Source organism: Gallus gallus, chromosome 3 (assembly GCF_016699485.2).
Source record: "Gallus gallus isolate bGalGal1 chromosome 3, bGalGal1.mat.broiler.GRCg7b, whole genome shotgun sequence".
Classification (NCBI taxonomy): domain Eukaryota; kingdom Metazoa; phylum Chordata; class Aves; order Galliformes; family Phasianidae; genus Gallus; species Gallus gallus.
The window spans coordinates 90075507-90098139 of record NC_052534.1 but is presented as its reverse complement, the minus strand read 5'-3'; the positions used below and the strand labels follow the sequence as shown (position 1 = coordinate 90098139).

The 22633-nt window shown below is 38.0% G+C and overlaps 1 long non-coding RNA gene across 1 annotated transcript in view; it reads left to right on the top strand.

Moving 5' to 3' along the window:
* The first annotated feature begins 10240 nt into the window (after positions 1–10240).
* The window catches only part of LOC112532174, a 135816-nt gene continuing 123423 nt past the window's right edge, over positions 10241–22633 (top strand). Inside the window, exon 1 of the long non-coding RNA XR_005858679.2 lies at positions 10241–10307. This is a non-coding gene — a long non-coding RNA (uncharacterized LOC112532174). The remainder of the gene's footprint in view (positions 10308–22633) is intronic.

Here is a 22633-nt window from a genome sequence, read left to right as displayed (position 1 = left end):
GGGGATGGCCTGCTCCTCTGTGGGCCTCTGCTGGGCTGATGGTGATTTCTGTTCTGCTCTGACCTCTGTGCCTGCAGGGCTGCTTCTCTCCCATTTCTCCCTCCTCTCTCTCAGCTGCTGGTGCTCAGTGGTGTTTCCCTCTCTTCAGCCTGCTCTCCCAGAGCACACCCAGTGTTGCTCATGGCTCAGCTCTGGCACCAGCAGGTCCCTGGTTGGAGCAGCTGGAGCTCTGCTCTGACATGGGGCAGTGCTGGGCTCTGCTTACTGAGGCTCTTGCATCCATACAGCCCTGTCCCCATGATCCAAATCTTCCCAAAGAAGCTCAGTGCAAGCACACCAACTGAAATTGATTTCAGAGGACCATCCATTTCTCTTGTTTTGCATTATTTTAATATTTGGAAGTGAGACAGGTGTTTCAAAGTAATACAATTTAATATTTATCAACTGCAAGCAACCTCATAAAGCATGAAAAGAGACTTTCCTAGGCCAGACTTCAGAAAAAAAAAAAAAAAGTAAAAAAAAAAAAAAAAGTAAAAAAAAAAAAAGTGGAAAGATGTGTGCTGTGGTTTAGCTAATTCTGTCACAAATGCCAGGGATTCTTTATCCCCTCTTCTGTCCTATGAAGGACCCAACCAAGATAAGGAGGGATAACTAATTTGCTACAAATGATGCTTGCAAAAGAATGTAAGACAATATGACATGAAAAGAAGTTACTGGTACTAAATCAAAGTAGGGGAGAGAGAGGAGTTCTGACTGTTACTCACTGCACTACTGGAATGGAAGAGAGTCTTTTCCACCATCACTGTGCTATATCACTTCTTCTGGAATTGGAAATCACATGGAATGTACTAGAGACTTCTGGGAACTGTAATCTGTCTCTTCTCAGCGTATCTTCCTCTCAGGGAGCCAAAATTCACATAAGAATAGCCAGTGTTGCCAGGATCCAGAACGTGCAAATAGCCAACACTGCTAGAAGCTGACCCAGGAAGTGCATCTACCCAGCACTATGTTCCAGCACTAAACAGCTTACCACATGATGTCATGATATGGAATAATGATAAAGCCAGGACAGTGAGCCAAACTGCAAATTGGGGAGATACACCTGAAAAGTAAAATGGAACTTATTTCATAAATTGAGTCTATCTCATGTTGTTCTATTTTACATATATAAGTTCAAAGTTCTTGAAACCATGTACAGGAAAAATCAGTATTGTATTGCAGACTGGGTTCCACTCATTAATTTGTACTCTTCAATTGTGTTCATCCATCATGTGTTTTTCTATAAATTTTGGACATTACCCATTGTCATTGCCCTTTCCTAAGACTTTATTTATTTATTTATTTACTTACTTTCTTTATTCTCTCCTTTTTTTCCCCTCTCTTTTATCTTTCTTGTCTTCTTCAGGAAGGTGTGCAAAAGATGTATGTTAACCAACATTAGTGCCTTTCTATTCCTGAATTTTCATTTGCACCATAAAAGCAAAGAACAATAGGATAATAAAACAAGGAAGAGTTTTTCAAGTGACAGATGTTAAAGGCAGAGGCTGTAAAGAAGAAAAATAATAGAAAACAATCATCTAATTGCAATGGGAACACACGTTTTTCCTCACCTTTTGTTCTAGAAATCCAGATCTAGGAACAAATTCTCCCCTACCAATTTAACACAGGTGAAATGCATTGACCTTGGTAGACACCAAAGTGAGATGAGAATCAGAAGTTGACTATTTAAAAGGTCATTCAAGAACACTAATTATCAACACTGTAGAAGTAGAGAGTCTTGACAAAGCAACCTTCTGAAAGCTTGAGAGTTGTTTAGAAAATAAACCAGTAGGAGTATAGAACATTCAGCAAAAAAGTATGAAATATCTACCAGTAATTGCATCAAAGTTTGTCTTCCCCTGAAGGCCAGCACAGAGCCTGAACATACATGAAGAGCAGATAGCAGAGGAGAGATTGTAGGCAATGTGCTAACTTCAGGGAAAATACAAATAACTCTCCTGCAAGTTGTGCCTACAAGATACACATCACTGACTTACACAGAAATGCCTGAACTAACTTTGAATGATCTAGTCTAGATATCAGAAAAAGCATTAGTTTTCTGTTCAAAATAATTAGCTTTTATGGATAATATGCATTCACCTACCATTCAGAATACATTACTCCCCAAATCATAGCTTTAAACATGGAGGGTTTTCTCTTCTTACACATACGTGTGTATTTCACATAGAGGGTGGTGAAGCACTGGAACAGGCTGCCCAAGGAGGTTGTGGATGCTCCATCCCTCGAGGCATTCAAGGCCAGGCTGGATGTGGCTCTGCACAGCCTGGTCTAGTGGCTGGTGACCCTGCATGTAGCAGAGGGTTGAAACTAGGTGACTGTTGTGGTCCTTTTCAACCCAGGCCATTCTATGATTCTATGATTCTATGATATTTGCTGTATTACTGGCATAAGAGCTTGTTCTTGATTTATTTATTCCCCTAGTATAGTTCAATGAGAAACAAAAGTTAAGATTCCATGTGTACAAAAGAACAAACAAAACATGCAGTGCATTTAGTTATGTGGTACCTGCATCTAGAACATTATGCCAGAGGCTGGGTGAGGATGAAGAAAATCAGTCCCAGTCTCTAAGGTACTAAATTATATCTGTTCAATATACAGGGGAAAAAAATAAAATTAAGTAAAAAAGATATCAGTATATGTTGAAGATAACTAAATTTAAGATAATATTCAAGTAATATTATTGTCAGAGAGATTTGTCCCAAGAATGATAGAAGTTATATAACTCAGCAAAAGTTATTCACCAAGCATTACTGGTGAATACTCTGGCATGAATCACAAATAATATACTTACACCTGTAAAGTTAGTTGCAACAGATTCTAAAAGTACAGAATCCATTAGAGGTGCATTATTTGTCATTTCAGACGTTCATCTTAGATGGTTAAAATTGTGTGCTAGTTCTTAAAGATATGTGCTATACACTTAGGTTACAGAAAATACTGTACACACATTTTTATACTGTTGAAATTTAGAATAGTCACATATTGATGCACTTTAATTTGTTCATAGTCCTTCTTCATAAGAAGGAAGAAAAACACATTTCCTTCCTTCCTTCCTTCCTTCCTTCCTTCCTTCCTTCCTTCCTTCCTTCCTTCCTTCCTTCCTTCCTTCCTTCCTTCCTTCCTTCCTTCCTTCCTTCCTCTCTTCCTTCCTTCCTTCCTTCCTTCCTTCCTCTCTTCCTCTCTTCCTCTCTTTCTTTCCCAGCAACACAAGTATACAAATTTCAGCCTAGCAAGCACGTAAATAACATTCTTCAGTGAAACTGCACTGATTCCTGTGCAGTTATTTCTACATTTTAGAGTATTTATCTGTATTTTGCACAAATATAACAGAGGCAGTAGCAGTGTCCTCTTGATGACAATTGCACTGAAACTAGCACATACAGCAGGATTTATTTACAAAATTTGAAACATTCATTTTTCTAATTGGAAAATCCCAGAACTATAATGGAGTTTAACATACTACTCAAAGATTAGATTAAACATCATTCCCTAATTCAAAAGCAATAAAAACTAGAAATATTTATCTACAATTTACTTAGGTGTTTATACTGAACTAAAACAAAGATTTTCAGATGGCTCGATCTTCCAGGTGTGAATGATATTCAGCTCTATGTGCTCACACTTATTAAAATATGTCACCCAGTGTCTGCCAACCTGAACCAGAGAATAATGAGAAGGATGTGTAATGAATGCTGATGAGTATAAATTGTATGAATAGTTTACTAGATTAATTATCTAACTGAACATATATTTTGTGACACTCCCATGTTAGTTCAAGTATTTTAAGTAAAATGTATTTATTTATTTATTTACTAATTAAATCGTCCTAACTAGATTATGAAATAATTCATTTCAGTATGAATAACAGCTTTTGTAGTCGATGAAAAGTACATATCTGTGAGATGGTGTAGAAGTTGTTCTCTGAGACAGGATGGGAAAGATTATGAAGGCTAATGGGAAGGCTTCAAAGTAGTTTTCAAGGAATCTCTAGGAGTAAGGCTCCTGTGTTTTTGTGGGTACTACTACATCTAGGTCTGCTTCCTGGACAATGTGTACAGGCATTAAATGGCTGATGTATAAACTGCAAACTTTAATTGATGTAACACTTATACTTCTAGGCTTTATTTGCTTATTTTTTTTTTTTTTCCTAATAACTTTGCAAGCTGGCCACCTGTCTGTGGGGCTGGTGTACTCCTCCTGGCCCACTCGGACCTGACCTTCCACCCATGATCCTATTTGGGTGATGAATGTATATATGAATGTAACAAATAAGTGATACACAAACAATTGCTCACCAGCCCCCAGCTAATGCCCAGCTAGCCCCTTGAGCACTGGAAGATGATGAACTGAACTTCCATTCCCTTCAAAACTCCTTCCTTCATATGTAATATCTTATGGAATGTCCCTGTGACCAGTTTAAGTCAGCTGTCCTGATTCTGTTCCCTCTCAGCTCCTTGGGCTTTTCACTGGGAATGACTTTGGCTCTTTACAATACTGCTTAACAGTAACTATAAACATCTGCATATTATCAACAGTGTTTCTCTCCTAGAACCAAAACATAGCATCATACCAGACAGTCTGAATAGAACAATTTTGTCTCAGCTGAAACTAAGACATGGATTTTCTTAAAACTCTTTATCGTAGAGCCACAGCTCACTACCTTCAGTCTTTGGCAGTATTTGGCAATACTTGGAGAACTAGATGCTGAACACATTTTATCTCTGAAAATTTCCTATGCTGTATTGTCTCGCTCCAATTTATAGGAGGGAGAGGAGGTTCTTAGAAATATGTATGCCCGGCGTGAGATTAAGAAACAACGGTTCAAATGTTGGTCCGACCAGTTTATTACAAATGTTAATAAGGGAGATGGGGAAAGGAGAGGACGGACGCTATTAAGGATTGGGGTGATGGAGAAGGGAAGGCGAGCGATAGAAAAGATAGAAAGAGGCAAGAATTGCGTAAAGCGGGGATAGTCACCACCAGGATCCGGCAGCAGTCCCGTTGCACGATGTTCCGACGGTCCGAGGCCGAAGGGCAGGAGCAGCGAGGCCGCTTACATGTATGCAATCTTATATAAAAAGGTCACATTCTTACATGGATGATTTTTATATGATAAAAATACAGAAAAAAAAAAATGTAACAAGGCAATTAAAGCCAAAACCAAAATTTCAACTACCTAGTGGCATAGAGAAAGTCTGTGGTGGTAAAGTGAAAATGTAGTGAAAAGAAGTAGCAGAGTCACAAATGTAGAGTGCCAGGATTAATGCCCACTCAAGCCTTTGATGTAAGCTATACAGAAAACATATATCTACAAGACATTTAAATTATTCATGTGAAATATGTGTTCTGCTCACTTTGAATTAAAGGATAGTTGCATCTTTGACTTAAATGAAACTGAGTGTTGTTACTCCTGTTTGATACACTTTGAATGTGTACATAAATATAAAGCACCAAAGGAGCTGGCTAAGCTAATACTCCAAGTAATATAAAACAAACAAACAAACAAAAAAGCAAACAAAACTCAATGTGAACAAAATAAAAAATAAAAGTTCAGAGAACATTTAGTTTTCTGCAATAGCTAAGAATGCTGAGTTTTGATGCACATTTTCAGCTTTAACAAATGAAAGACTGATGGTGTGAAGCTGATTGTTATTCCAGTCACCATTGTCCTTGTTGATTTTAGCTAGAACTCTCTTCTGCTGTCAAGATCAGTTTATATTCAAGTGTGTCATAGTATCTAGTGACAAGTACTGACAGCATTGAGATATGGTCACTATAATTTGCAAGTGATGACCTTGATTACTGATTTGTCAGACTCTACTTACTAATTTCCTTCACTATTGCCATTTCAAGTTAAAAGAACATAAGGAATGGTTAATCCAACCAATACAATCTTTGTGGGTAAATATATATAATGGATTTATTCTAGTTTACATATTGCTGTGAATTTCTCTGCCTAAATTTATAAATAGTGGCAAAATGTCCTGGAGCAAAATGCTCCAGGTCTTCCCTACTGCCTTAATTTTCAAGTGCCCTATATGTTTATAAAAGATTCAGGATTGACAGAGCTGTGAAATTAAATTTGCTATTTCTTTCTCAAACACTGAATTTCAAGTTGGACAGTGACAGTTAAAGGCTCTTCAAATAAGCCAGATGCTGTCTTAACTTTGCCTCCAAGGGATTGTCTCTGCATCTGCAAGTGTGTTTGTTCTCCAATCCATTTATTCTTCACGTCTTTGCATGGTCATGCCAACTAGTTTGTCAGTCATGTTCTGTAATGCTGACACTTCTCCATCAAACAAGGCATTTGTTTAGCATTCATATACCGTGTTAATTTACAAATATCATTTGTCTAATCAACACCTATTTTTCAAGTTATATTTCATATATTTACAGTTAAATAGTTATAGCAGTATGACTAAACTTTGCAATGTCCATACATATACATGCATGCATGCATACTGCATATATATGTATATGTATTTCCACAGTACATGTACATATCTGTATGTACACACATAAAAAAGACACAGGCAGATAGTGCTAACAAACACAAATGGTATTTGTTTCTGTGGATTTTTTTTTTTTTTTGGTGCAAAATGAAACAGAGCGTAAACTATATTCTACATAAAGTACTCATCACATTTTTGTTGCGTTTTATGTACAGGATGTTTTATTTGTAAATTTGTTTATTCCCAGGGTAATTGATAAGGGTATAATCACACATATAATGTCGTATTCAAACTGCATAGTGGCACTACTCTACATACCGTATTTAAATTAATTAATTAATTTAAACACAAAGAAGCGTTACTCTAGTTTTGCAAGCAGTAAACCAGATCCTGAGATGTGTAAGTCAGTGAATGAAGAATGCAGCTCCAATGGTATTTGCCAATCAGCATATACCAGCTAACATAGTTATGTCAGTAATTCTACAATTAAACCTACAAAACAGAGTAATTATGCTATATACACTCATCTCAATTTACACAGTTTAGATATAGTAGTACCTTGTCTTGTAACCCTTTCATCTTATACCACTTAACTGTCAATAATACATAGGTTGCTCCAAAAGTAATGTCTTTTACTTATTTCCACTGAAACAACAGATACAAAGAACACAGTAACAGTTTGATGCAGGAAATTCTCATCTACAAAACACTGTTGTTCAACATACCACCATTAGCCAACCTGTGCATATGAGCTGAATGAGACTCTCCATTTCAAGCTGTGACAGCTGTGCATGGCCGTCTGGAATGTAGCATGTCTTTCACATCACTGTAACCACTGCTGAAATGGACCACTCCCCACCTCATTGTGCTCACATCCACTGTTTGGTCTTTGTAAGTGTTCAGTAAGCACCAGTGAATTGTGGAGGAATTCAATGTGAACATGGAGGAATTCAATGACACACCTATGCTTCATATGCACTTCCATGTCAGATGCCATTTTGTAAGTCTGCCCCTCAGCCATCTATCACACAGTAATGAAATCTAACCCTTCATTTTGTAAAGGCATTAGATCATACAATATTAAATACACATGCCCTGGTGTATTTTCCCAGAATTTGTATTTGACTACATTTCTGTTCATTACTTTAGATATTATGTGCACGGAGGGACATAATCTTTTCAAGAGAAGATGGAGTGAATCCTGCATGAAATATGAATACATTAGTTCTATTTCAGCTTGATGGAGTCTGTAGAGATTCACGATACTGTCTATCATGCATATATCCAAGGAAATGATTTGTAGCAGTGGTAGTGCGTATAAGGTCATGATTCAGGACAAAAAGTATAACAACTACACTACAATTAATGAAGTCTTTGAAGAAATAGCAAAGAAAGAAGCTACAGATCTGAGTAATGGCAAAGGCTGTTATATTTTTAGACAATATGAGACTAGAATGTTCTATTTATGGGAAATAACTTCTTTAAAACTTTGGCTTTAAATTTAGTCCAACTCTCCTGAAATGGACAGGGACATCCACAACTAGATGATGTTGTTCAGAGCCTGGTCCATCCTGACCTTGAATGCCTCCAGGAGCGGGGCATCTATCACATCTCTGGTCAACACGTTCCAGGCTGCCCTCACTGTAAAAAACTTTTTCCTGATATCCAACCTTAACTTCCCCTCTTTAAGTCAGAAACTGTTTCCCCTTGTCCTATCACAACAGATCCTGCTAAAGAGTCCATCCCCTTCCTTCTTATAACATTCCCTCAGATACTGAAAGTCTGCTATCAGGTCACCATGGAGCCTTATCTTCTCCAGACTGAATAGTTCCGTCCCTTTCAGACTGTCCTTGAAAAGGAGGTGTTCCCTCCTGTAGATCATTTTTGTAGCCTTCCTCTGGATACACTCTTCCAGATCCATCTCTCCTGTACTGAAAACACCATAACTGGAAGCAGTACTCCATGTGAGGTTTATTTTCCCCAGCTGGTATTGATAGTGGGGATTGATGCAACCCAGGTACAATATCTTCCACTTGACTTTGCTGAACCTCATGAGGTAGTCCTTGGACCACTGCTTGAGCCTGTCTAGGTATCTCTGAATGGCATTCCATCCCTCAGGTATGTTTGCTGCTTGATGCCACCCACAATTATGCCAAGAACAAGAGGTAATGGACTTAAGTTGCACTGGAGTGGCTTCAGGTTAGATAATAGGAAAAAAATTCTCAGAAAGAGTGGTGAGGCACTGGAATAGGCTGCCTAGAGAGTTGGTGGAGTCACTGTCCCTGGAAGTGTTCAAGAAACATGCAGACGCAGCACTGAGGGACAGTTTAGTGGGCATGGTGGTTATGGGTTGGGGTTGGACTAGATGATCTTAGTGGTCTTTTCCAACCTTAATGATTCTGTGATTCTATGCACTCGATAGTACTATTAATGTAACTGATGAAGGTATTGAAAAGCATCTATCCCAGTAAAGATCCCTGAAAGAGATGACATTACTTGCTCTTTCCTTGTCCAGTGATGAAGTTGTGCTATCAATTCCTGTTATTTAAGCAAAGCACAGAGAACAGACATTGCTTTTTATTTTTTGTTTCATTGTTTATTGTAGCAGTCCCATAAACACTAATTTCTGAGTCATTCATTGTATACTTACAAGAATGAGAGCCTACAAACTTTTCCAAACAAAATGGTTGAAACAAGAAACAGCTACATTTTATAGTCCCTCAGTTTTACACATTTATATCACTGTATAAGTCTGGGGTTTTAAGGTCCTCCAACGCATGAGGCTGCCTGCGCTCAAGGCTACTGTAAAAGAGCTGTGAGTAAGAAAGAGATCTGAGAGGCCTTTCCAGCCCCACTTCCTTCACTGAGGAGCTGCAGTCAAGATCGGTCCTTCACCCTTGATCCTTGCTGCTGCTCTGTTGGAGAAATTCCTGATCCATGTTCCTCACTGGTTCTGATCCCGACCAACTGATATCACTTTCTGTCTTAATCTTAGACCTGTCTTATCATGTGGAGATAACTTGCAATCACCAGACTGTAACTGTGCCCTGATACTGTCACTGCTCTCCTCTCCTTGCTCCACAGTAATGTTTTTGAGGTTTAGTCAGCAATGTCATTGGACCTACCAGCCTTGTTGCTTGCTCTTTGCTACCTGCTCACTCAGCCAAGTCTTGCTGATCTTGGACACTCAACGCCCAACACCATGAGCTACAATTGAATTAATTTTTCACTTCTCATTATTTTAGCCACTTACCAGTAATGTAGCAACTTGTCTCTGTCAGAAAATTTGGGGTTCAATGTTGGTGAATAGGCATTTCAGATGTCTATCAATGAAACTGTTAGGAATGCAGAAGAAAATCTCTTATTTCTGCTACTGTTTACTTTCTTAGTTCAGTATGGTAGCAATCACAGGAAGATAGGCTATGTGATGGTTTATTTTGCTTTTCCTCATCAAAACCAAAAATAAAGTTGATTTCCAGTGTGAAATTGCCCAGATAATATGTGTTACCTTCTATTGGTGGAATAGCATTGCTTGAGTTCATTTCTGCTGGTGCACTGCATTGGTCTCATAGTCCTGAGACTGCTGTAGTAGAAATGCTAAGTCATAGCCTGAACCACTGATTGAGATCCTGGTGGGAAGGCAGGGTCAATCCAGAGGAGATCAGGTGCATGCAACACTGCTGAGTGACTGGAAGGGGTGGAGCCAGGATCCACCTCTTCCTAGACCTCATTTAAGGGTTGGCAGTGACAAGGGTAATTTGCTGGAGATCCCTGTAGGCCCAAAGCCTTCTGGAGGTGAGCAGCTTCTTTCTTTTTTATTTCTGTGCCTGTTGCATTTGAGCACATTCTCTTGCTGCAGCCTAGGGCCTTGCTACTCTTCTGTCATTGCTACACTTTCCATCATATTTCAGGCTGCATTTTAGGTTGCTGTAAGCAGAGACTATATTTGTATATAGGAAGTTGAGTAATATTTCTAATTAATCATGTGGGCAGATGTGTATATGTTCTGAAATGCTTACTGAAAACTTAAAGTGAATTTCATTTGGATTTTGTACAATGTATATATCAATAGAGCATTCAGGTTCTCCTTTTCCCTGTTATATTTTAGTGCCTTCTGGTTGAAATCATATTACTATATTATTAGCGTAATTCATAATATTTCAGTAGGTATGATTGATCTGTATACTTCCTTCTTGACTTGTTTTATCGAGTTCCCTATGAAACACCACAAATTCTAAACACTTATGAAGACTTCATAAATCTGTACAATTAAGTAAGAATGCTCATATAGTTATCAAAACAAAACTGATGCTTCCAGCCTCTATACTTGTCCATCATATGGTACCAAGTTTGCTTTTTTTATTTCAATCTTTTTGTTTTTGAATGCATTTTCTTTATTATGAATAAACTATATACTTACAGATCTACAGTACTCATTGATTAAAATATACCACTAGATTAAATTTGGTTCAAAAACTTAAAGTGAAATCTCTTCAAATGATTCTTTTTCTTCTGGCTTTCCTATCATGAAACAATCAGTTATGGGTAAGTAACCTCTTTTCTATAGTATTATTTTTAAAAGTTCTATCACCTTCCTCAATGTGTTATTCCATAAACTAATGCCTGCTTAGAGTGTTACTACTGTACCAATAAACTGATGTTACATATTTCTCCTTACAGTGGATTTCGGAGGCTTTTTTTATTTTCCTTAGAAAGATTCAAGAATGAAAAGATACTTGGCCGAATTACAATTGTTATGTAACTTTCTCTCTTGCGCATCTCAGTTCTTCACTGGACAGCTGCCCAGATGCAAATAAACAGATATACAAACCTCCATCCCCTCCATTATACTTGCAATAAACATCTATTCATTTGAATAATAATTAAAAAAGACAGTGCTGATTTGAACAGATAGAGTGCATTATTTACTTGTCATAATGCCTAATTTCTAATGATTCTGTGAAGCCTGATAGAGCAGCATGAGCAGGTGGTGTTAAATATTAACTTTGATAAACAGTATCTGCAGCTGGAAAATGAGCAAGAGCTTTTACTGAGGTTTTTTCTTCAGAAGTGGTATCTGAAGATATATTGCAGGAATAGCATATGTCACATTTTGCTATGTATGATTAGATAGCTAGAACTCAGGAGGAAGACAGTAATTTCATGTAGACTTTCCTGGATTAAAAAAAAAAAAAAAATAGTAATGAAAAAGTAACATATAACTGCTTTTAAAAATCTTGTGGTGGTGCTATTTTTCACACTTTATTTTCTGAAATATAAACATAGCTATTAACACAGCAACCAATAACTATCATGACTTGTCAAGATAACAAGTTGATCTTAACAACTTGTTAAGTTGTCCATTAGAACCAATGTGAGATATCAACTACTGGCCTCCCAAGTCTCAGTTTCTCATAGGATAAAAAGTATTAGCAAATTAGCCCAGATGCATTGATTTCAATTGATTCAGTATCTTCTCATAAAAATCTCCTGAAGTCTGAAAACATGCTCATATGCAAGGGAGATAATCTGCAGAATGCTATGAATGTAACTACTAAACTCCTGGTGAAACTTGAAGCCATTGCTTTGTGTCCTACCACTTGTCACCTGAGAAAAGAGACAGGCATCCATCTCTCCAAAACCTCTGTTTAGATTGTAGAGCGATGAGGTTCTCCCTCAATCTTGTTTTCCCTAGGCTAAACAGCCCTCGTTCTGTCAGCCACTCCTCATATCCTGTTTAGTCTCTTACCAAATTTGTCTTTTCTGCTTGAGAAATTCAGTATCTTTCTCATGGTGAGGGCCCAAAACTGCACAGAGTACTCAAAGTGTAGTCCCACTGCTGCCCGTACAGAGGGAAAATCCCTTGCCTTGTTATTTCTGATGCAGGACAGGATGCCATTGGCCTTTTCTATCGCATTGGCACACTGCTGGCTCAAGTTCAGCTGACTGTTGACTTTCACCTTTGGATTCTTTTCTGCCAGAAAAAATTCCACCCACTCTTCCCTGAGGCTATACCGCTGCACAGGGTTGTTGCAACCCCAGTGCAGAATCCAGTTCTGTTGAATACTGTACAATTGGCCAATACCCATCAGTCTATCTTGTCCAGATTCCTCTGCAGAGCCTTCCTACACTCAAATAGATCAACACTCCCACCTGCTTTTATATTGTCTGCAGACTCGCTGAGGGTGCACTCAGTCTCCTCATTTTCTTGTAGGTCTCTGCTTGTTCCCACAGTGACTTAGGGGCTTCTCAAAGATAACACACTACCTGCTGTGTCTGTCATCCTGCATATTTTTGTCATCTGTCTCATCAGGACTGGAAGCTTGCTTTTTCCACTTCCTAGGACTTGGTACACACTGACATACCATGGCCCATTTCCCTGTCCTGGTTGCTCACGCTCTCTAGGGCCTGCCTATGTCCCTGTGGGAATGTTACCTGGCTGCTCCTGGCCCCACCCTGGACATGCTGTCTGCTCTTCTGAGGCTGGTAGCTCCAGACAGCATTCTCTTCTCCCTGGCTTCTCCTTAGTTTTCTGGAGTCCCTTGCACACAGTGATCCAACACTCTATGGTAGTACATGGCAGTGGTGTGATCACCTCAAAAAACAGTAAGATTGAATCAGTCAAAAATCTGCCAAAAATCTAAAAGCTAAGCTGTGAATAATGTTCACAGTAAAATAAAATCATCTAAAATATTCTTCAGTTAATTGATCTTCTATGGAGTGTAGATAAGGAGTGCCTTTCCTCACAATGATAAAGGCAAAGAGAAGGAAAGAAGCATCCTTTATTTGTAAATGTTGTATGATCAGGTCTCCAAAATAATTCATTAAAACTATATGAATGTTATTTGTTGAAGAGGCAGCTTGTACTTAGCGAAAGAAGTTTAAGTACAGCTATTGGCAGGCAGTCCATTATTGTTTTTCCCTGCTTGTAGAAAAACAACTCCTGAGGGATCTCCTTAAATTCTCATGGCTTCTAACTGCATGTAAGATGCACTCATGCTTGCAGATACTCAGTTCGCTAAGTGGAAGAGTGGGAGACAGGCCTGAATTTTTTCCTTATTAAATTTGAAGCAGGAGTTGACAGTAAACTTTTACATATATCCTTATAAAAAGTAGGCCCTGAAGTCTAGTGGCAGCTTTCTTGGTATGTCTTCATGATGTCCCACACATTATTAATATACAGCTTGATGAAGAGTCAACAGCTTCAGTGCAATGTTTTTAGTCTTGCTACTATGGTTTTCTGTTTGGTCAACTTAAAGTTGAGCATTAGGTTGTACTGGTTTTGGCTGAGATAACTTTCTTTATAGGGGCTGGTATGATGCTGTGTTTTGGATTTAGCAGAAAAATCAAAGTTCAACAAAGGAAAATGTCAGTTTCTGCACCTGGGATGGAATAATGCCTCAGAAAGATACAGATGAGAGACAAATGTCTGGAGAGCAGCTTAGCAGAAAAGGATCTGGGGATACTGGATTATTGTAGGCTTGACATAAGCCAGCCAGCCACACGCCCTAGCAGCCAAGAGCATGAGCTGCATTTTCAAATGCAGCTTGTACGACTGCATATTCATATATCATAGAGAAAAATACTTCAGCCAGTTAAAACTACAGTACTGATATCTTGTCTTTAGCTAAGGCATATTTTGTGCTTGGAGATAGCATACTTCTGTGATAAATGCAGGAGAGGCACTTCAGAGAAAAGGTATAGTGATTGTACCAATTCTTCTGCTGCTTCCTTTCTGTAGCTTTGCAAAATAAACAAATAAGCAAAAAAAAAAAAAAAAAAAAAAAAAAAAGGACTATTAAACACATTATTTTGATTTCTAATTTAGCCTTTCCAAAGAATTTTCCATTTCATTTCATCTTTACCTTTGATTCAGAAAGATCATGATTTTCAGCTGTTTTGTAGGTTGTATAAGATAAAAGATGTTGGAAAAAGGAATAATATAAACATTTAGACAACAGAGTAATATTTGTTCTGTAATTCATTGTCTGCATTATTCCTTCTGTTTTTTCATGTATTTTGCTATGTCCTCAGTTTTGTAAACAGTATCTATTCTCTCCATGTATTCATAATATGCATCGAGTTTTCTCCAAATTTTATGTCAGTATGGAGGAGCTGTGCTACATCAAAGAGCATGAGACCTTTTTAAGGAGAACATTACTTTTCAACCCCTTACCTACTTTCCTGCTGATGCTTACATACAGGAAAGTTGTTAATAATCAAAAAGTATGTGCAAAATTATGATTTATTTCTATCTTTTAAAACACTTTATATTACAGTAGTCTCTGTAGAAGTCAGTACTAATAATAACAAGAACAGTGAATGTTTTTATGTTTGCTGAATAAGAATCTAAGTGATAAACTGACATTACTGTCTTATTAAAAAGTTTGAGACATATGGTAAGTATGTTGTTACACATAAACAAGATTAATGATACCATATCAACTATGATTTAAATGTTCTGAGCGATGAACCTATACTTGGAATCAAAAGATGAGGGAAAAGACAGAAAAGAGATCAGAAATTTCATCTTGAGTTTCCTGACATGAGCCAGTTTGTATGTAAAAAATCTACATTCCATTAACAATCTTTTGCACTATAATACCTTATGCTGTTTTATGGCTATGGAAGATAGAGAAGAGAATGACAGAATGAGCGCAGCCAAGTTTGGCCTATATAACAATATTTCTTCCTTAACAACGTTACTTTTCTTTTTAATTCTAGAAGCTTAAACTTTGTTTGAACTCTTGAGGGTGTACAAGAGAGGGAATGAGTTGTTAAATTTAGGATCTACGTTGTAAGCTACAATATATATGTATATAAAAAATAGTGATGTAAGAACAATTAATCAAATCAAATTCCTTGGGCTATTTTCTGAAGTCTAAGTCAAAAGAAGTGTTTGACCTGAATGATTTATACTGGAGGTATTATTGTCCTTGTTTGAATTACTGTTGGTGATAGTGAGTGGAGGTCGTTAGTGATGGGAAAGAACAAAGTTTTCTTTATTGTATGAGGTAGGAATATTTCTTGCCTATTCTGTTTTCATCCCTCTGCCTTGAATTGTTTTATGACCAAGGTCTAATTTTAATTGTAAGACAATATTGACTTGCTAGAAATTACAGGACAAGAAATGAAAGGGAGATTCTTCATGATGCTACTGTGATGGCACACTGATGCATTTTTCAAATCAAGTTTAGGTCTTACTTTGAATTTCTGCTGCATTAAAGCATCCATTAATAATTTAATTAAAAGCACAGTGGGAAGGCTTGGCTTGGTTTTAGGCATGAGCAAGCGTAATTCCATATGGCTAACTCCTGGTCTTTATCAAATGCGATGAATTAACCTTGCAGTAATAAGTCAACAAAGGACAATCCAATACATAAGCTACAGCATGAATTTACTGTTCCTTTTTTTCCACAGTTCAGGAGGTGTAAGTTGCCAAGAGGAGGAGGTAGTTGGCTGTTGTAGGAGTTATTAAAGAACAGGTGAAGAATCTGTAATCCAAGTATAAATTTCTAGAGTGTGAGATAGCAAGAAAACACTACACTGTCATTTTCTAATATAACACATATATTTGTTTTATATGAGGCATCTGTGGCACAATATTTTGTTCTGCTCGTTGTTTATTGAATCAAAGTTTGTAAGTTCATCTGTGAAAAATATTTGTTCTGTGATTTGCTTCAGTTACTTGTGATGTATAGCTTCTTTTAAGTAGTAACTATATTTTGATGAGTGTTAACTAGAAGGAGACAGACTGAATGCTTTTCTGCTGTTGTTATCATCAGCTGTCAGGTATCCAACAAAAACAGTCATGTCTCATGGGGCTGAGTTTAAAAAAAAAAATTAGATTTTTATCAATTTTTCAAGGGGAAAAGTCCTCAAGCTATTAAATGTGTTGTGCAAGGAGCAGGATAACTTTTTTCATCCCTCATGTGTGGTTAAAGAACTGTGACTTTCCAGTTGAACCTGGGACCAGCTGTGTCAGTGCAAAAGAATGTCAGAAGCCATTGAAACTTGCGAGGCAAAAATGAATAGCAGATTTGGCAGACAAGCAGATACTCATACAATTTTACAGCAGTTCAGGAGTTATCAAGAAATTCTGTATTCAAGGAGGAGGACTATATTTGTAGTCTTTGAAGAAGAAACATGATAATAATAAAGATATGTCAAGGGAGAGTGTCTGCTCCTTTAAGTGAAGTCAAGGGCCTCTGTCAATGCAACAAGGGATAATAATAGAGCATGTAAGCCAAAAACAAGAGCATATTGGGACACAAACCTGTCTGACAAATGATAACACAAGCAGTGATGGAGACTAAAGATGGTCAGTTGCACTCATAGCTAAAGGCTTGTGAGAGTGTACTGATTTTTCTCCAGAAAGGTTTATCTAACTGGGGGTAGACCTTGTCAGTTGGGAAACAAAGGGAAAAAGAGAAGCTGAACACAAGATGTACAAAGACACAACCCTGACAAACAAACGTGGAGACAGTGACTTGAAATAAACCTCCTAGTCACACCAATTGATGGACTATAAAAAAATCTAGAGGCATGATTTCCAGGAAGATGAGCCTGGACTTTGAGGCTGATAAGACTGTGAATATGAGTCTGGGAGGGAGAAGAAACTTCAGAGCTCTGCAAATGAGTAGGGGTGTGCTGGATGGAGAAAGGGAGAGCAGGTGGAACACAGAGAAGGGATGGGTAAGAAGGGTATAAACAAGCTAGCTGTACAAAACAGCACTGGTCAGTGTGTTTGTCTGGCTGAGCCCTGCACCTGAATGAATCAGTTTGTCCTATCTTGTATTACCTTATTAAACTTTTTCTGTTTTCCCCCTCTGGGTACTCACACTCTTTCCTGTGTGTGTGTGTGTGTGTGTGCGTGCGCGCTGCAAGGACTATGTATCATCTACTGGCAACATAGTGAGAGAAAACTTGTGCCAGTGGCAAGATCAGGCCTGAGAAGCTGACGTCTCTGGCCTGTGATGCCAGCTATTAGAACAAGTGAGTTCTCAGTGTCAGTTACTGCGGTGAACGTGCGTCCTAGTGTCAGTAGTCCTGGGCCCAAGGAAGCTTCTACAGTCCTGAAAACCAGCTTCAGATTGGTACCAGTGGTAGTGAGGTAAGTGAAGGGCTCCTTTCTGGACCTTGGAGCAGGGCTTGTGTGCCTGGTGCTGGATGCTAGGAGCTGTGTATGGATCTCATCCAAAACTGGTGTATGTGGGGTATGCATGTGTATTCCAGACAATGGTATCAGGCAAGTGGTAGGGTCCATGCTGATACAACCAGAGGGACTAGTAATGCTTATCTCCAAATTAGAGAGATGTGAATTTGACAGGTGGACCACCTGGTGGATAAAGAATTGGTTGAAAGGCTGCAGACAAAGGGTGATGATCAATGATTCTATGTCCAGGTGGAGGCTGGTAATGAGTGGTGTTCCCCAGGGGACTGTCTTGGGACCAGTACTCTTTAACATCTTTATCAATGACATCAATGATGGAATTGAGTGCACCCATAGCAAGTTTGCTGATGACCCTAAGCTGAGTCGTGCAGTTGACACAGTGGAAGTAAGGGATGCCATTCAGAGGGACCTCAACAGATTTGAAAGGTGGTCCTGGGTGAATCTAATGAGGTTCAGCACAGCAAAGTGCAAGGTTTTGCACGTGGGCTGGAGGAATTCCAGGCATATATACAAACTGGGAGGAACAATCCTTGAGAGTAGCCCTGCAGAGAAGGACTTGAGGGACCTGGTAGATGAAAAACTGAACATGAGCCAGCAGTGCACTCTTGCAGCTAGGAATGCAAATGGTATTCTGTGCTCCATGAGAAGAGGGGTGGCTGAAAGAGATAGACAGGTGATTATCCCTCTCTACTCTGCTCTTGTGAGGCCCCATCTGGAGCACTGCGTCCAGGTCTGGGGCCCCCAGTGCAAGAAAGACCTGGAGAGGGTCCAGAGTAGGGCCACAAAGATGATCTGAGGGCTGGAGCACCTCCCCTGTGAAGACAGGCTGAGGGAGCTGGGCTTGTTCAGCCTGGAGAAAAAGCTGTGAGCTGACTTCATTGCAGCCTTTCAGTACCTAAAGGGAGCCTACAGGAGGGGAGCTAACTCTTTACAAGGATAGATAATGGCAGGACAAGGGGACATGGTTTTAAGTTGAAGGAGGGAAGATTTAGGTTGGATATCGGAGGAAGCTCTTCACTATGAGAGTGGTGGGGTGCTGGAACAGGCTGCCCAGAGAGGTTGTGGATGCCCTGTCCCTGGAGATATTCAAGGCCAGGTTGGACGGGGCCCTGGGCAGCCTGGTCTAGTATTAAATGTGAACGTTGGTGGCCCTGCCTGTGGCAGGGGCAGTTGGAGCTTGATGATCCTTGAGGTCCCTTCCAACTCAGGCCATTCTATGATTCTATGAATGCAAGGTATATGTGGGGTGAGTGTGTGAGTGCTGTGTGTTTGCACTGAACAGATCAAAGAGCAGAACTGATTATATTGCACAAAAGTATTCTTATAATATCTTCAGTGTTTACAGCTTGGAGATTAAAGTGTAACAAATATTTCATAAATATCTGATATTTACTTGTATGACTGCAAGTTTTATTAGGAATATGTCATGATTTTGTAGAATAAAAACAGACAGATCTATGGACTCCATGTAAAGTTATGTTCTTCTCTTCTTTGATTTGATTGCCGCTGACATAAACCTTTAAAGAAATTGTTACACACTGAAGAGAAGATAAAATATTTTTCTTAAAGCTTGTGTTAATGTTTTTCTCTATGAATTACAACTTAGAGTCTGCAGGTTAAGAATCATCCACTTACTTTTTTGCTTTCTACACTTGCCTTCTAGTCAGTTTAACTTCAAAGAATTTTACTTAGCTGGCTCAGGCATTTAGTTAAACCTTTCCTGTAAGGAATTAGTTTCTTCTTCCAGAAAAGGCAAAGACTCCAGGTAATTTTCCCTTCAGTGCATTTGTTATTTTTGTTATCGGATGACTGTTGCCTTCAAATCTAAACTTAGAGTGTGCCACGCTGATGATGCTATGATTTGTTCTGTTCTCCTTGCCATCCCTTTTCTGATACTTCATTATAAATAATATCTTTGTTCTCTATGTAACATCAATGTGTCTCATATGCACTCTTTTTTCTCTTGATTTTTGAGTATATTTATTACTATTACGAATGTGTATTCAAACTTCAAGTTTCTGCTCGTTTGTTAAACAGATCTCCGCTGCTTACTAGTGATTTTCTTTTCTTTATCTATATGTATTTACTGCCACAGCATGACTAGTTCTTTCAGTGCATAATTAGATTCTGCCTTCTGATTTGACATTTTGCCATTAATATAATCTTACAACTGAATTCCAGTTGATCATCACTGACTATAGTACCAGTAGATCAACTGGGTGGATGACTGTTGATTCTACGTCAGTAGGGGTATGATATAATTCATATACTGCTCCTGCTAGGTGGGAATCAGCAGTTGATTTGGCGGGCAAAGTTGGTATCTAGAAATAAAATTTTACTTGACAGCTCTTCAGAAGCTCTCAAGGAATCTTGTACCACAGGATAAAGAATTGTTTTTTTTTTTTTTTTAAAGCAGGAAGATGACATGTGGCTATGCTACACAGAGTTTTCAAATGAGTTTGTCTAAATGCCAAGAAGAAGTTATTTACAGAATGACATCAGGAGCACACACAGGCCCTGTTTACAAAAGAAGGCTGTATGGCTGTGTGAATGGTACACTGTGGAATCCAAGATGCTTAATAAAGGGAGATTTTACAAACTCTGTAGTCCTTCAATAAATTGTAGACATTTCATTTTAAATAGACTTAAAAAGTAAACTTAAACTCCTGTCCTTTATATAAGTAATTTGACAATAGTTATGTACGGTGCTGCAGGCTGAATTGGATTATCAGCTCAACAGCAAAACTGCTGACCAAAATACTTATGCACAGGCTCCAACTCTATAGAATGTGTATCTTCCTTACTGGATATCAGTTCCTAATTGTTTTTAGTCAGCAATGGTAGCCTCTTTTCCTTTGTCATGAGGACTCTGATAGTGCCTAGCTATGGGAAAATGAACTTCTGCTTACTATCTTCACTTAATATTTCATAACTCTTCAACACATTCTTCATCTTGTTGGCCATGGTCCACATTGTTACAAAAGCAGTCCTAGATTAGATTGAAAATCGAATTAGTCTGGTGCCTCTGCGGTTGAAAAGCTTTTATTATTTTCTATACTAATAAGAAGGAAAGAAGTCTTATCTTGGGTGGGGTTCTGGTGAATTATATTCTCAGATAAAAGAAATTGTGTAGTTCTCCAGTACAATGATGAAAGTTAAATTAAACATAACATATTAAACAAAGTACCCCCCACACACCTCAAAATGATCCATTTATTTTACTTCCAGTTTTCTGATTCATGAAGTATCTATCCATGTATTTTTAAGTTAAACCATCTATCAGTAGATTTAAGATCAACTGTGTTGTGCTGTACATAGTTCATTGGTTTTGGGTCTGAACAAGTATATTACGTATTACAAATGGAAATAATGTGCTGGTAAAATATGCCATATTAGGCACACAATCTAAATTATAACCTATTTGTGAATTTAAATTTGGACAGTAATTTCAGTAGTTTGAACAGATACAACTCAACAGAAAGGAACATTAAATCTATTCCTCAATCCATGCTCTGAAACTGTTTGTAGTTTCTGATTATGCCTACATGTCTAACACATGCAGCATGCAGTAGTCTTATAGTTTTTGCAGTGTTCATTAGTAAAGGAGAGATTTTGAAGCTTTTCATGAGGAAGTCTAGTGATGTATTTTCAAAAATAGCAAGTGGTTTATGACATTAATAAATGAGCCTTCTCAGTACAGAATCAATCTCTTTCTGTAGGATTCCTGAGGGACATTTCTGTCTCAGAAGTAAGAATTGAATAGGACCGTATCTCACTGACAGAAGCAGATAGAAGGTAGTAGAAAGACAATGTTAGTCTTCGTTTTCACCAAGCTGAAATTTAAAGAGTTAATCTGTTGTCTTTCAAAATTTATTATCTAGCATACTTGAAAAGTAGAATTCATATTATTCCCTTCAGAATTCAGATGAAATTATAAAAATGCTATCACCTTATTATTCCTAGTGACATTTAATTACAAAAGTCAGAATATTGAGTATTTCATAGAATCATATAAACCACCAAGGTTGGAAAAGACTTCCAAGATCATCCAGTCTGTCTACCTATCAGAAGTATTTCCCACTAAACCATATCCCTCAGTACAACATCTAAATGTTTCTTGAACACGTCTGGTGTTGGTGACTCCACCACCTCCCTGGGCAGCTCATTCTTCAGTTTATCTTCAATATCACAAACATTGCATATCTCAAATACTATTTTGTTTTTTAATATGCTTCTAGTATAAACTTCTTGGAGACATAATTACATGTTTTTCTATAAGAGAAATCTTTTGATAGTTTAGATAAATGTCAGTATTAAATAGTATCACAAAATAATTTGCAAAGATACAGTATTGTTTCATGCTTCCTACTGGAAATGAGAGGAGAAGCAATGAGAATTTGGGAGTGGAAAAGTCTTTCAGAGGTCATCTAACCCAGAAACTCTGGATTCAGTTCAGAGATTCATATACAGATCCCTCATTCTAGGCACTGTATTCCTAAAGAGCCTTCAGCTATAGCTCCAGAAAATGTAATGCTAGACCAGTACACTGTAGAAGATTGTATTGACTGAAAAGACCAGTCTAGCTCATTTTATATGCTGATTAAGGTGAAGATTCTTTTTGATTACTACTACACTTCATCTCCTATGAAGATTTCAGCACCAGGTAACAACATAACGTTAAGGAATTCCTATTTCCTTATGTGCTACCTGGTTGGATTATTAAAACTTTCCCAGGAGGCTGAAAATTACAAGGTTGATTTAAGTTTGGATGGAAGAAATAGGTAATATATAAGGGTTTAAGCTAGTTGTAATTTGTGTGTACAGTTCTAATAGTGTAGAGGATTCGGTTACTATCACTCCTTAAGAAATTATTCTACGCTTACAAGAACATAATAGCATATTTATTTCTTTCTCACACACAGTAAACAATGTAAATTTCCAGTGTGAG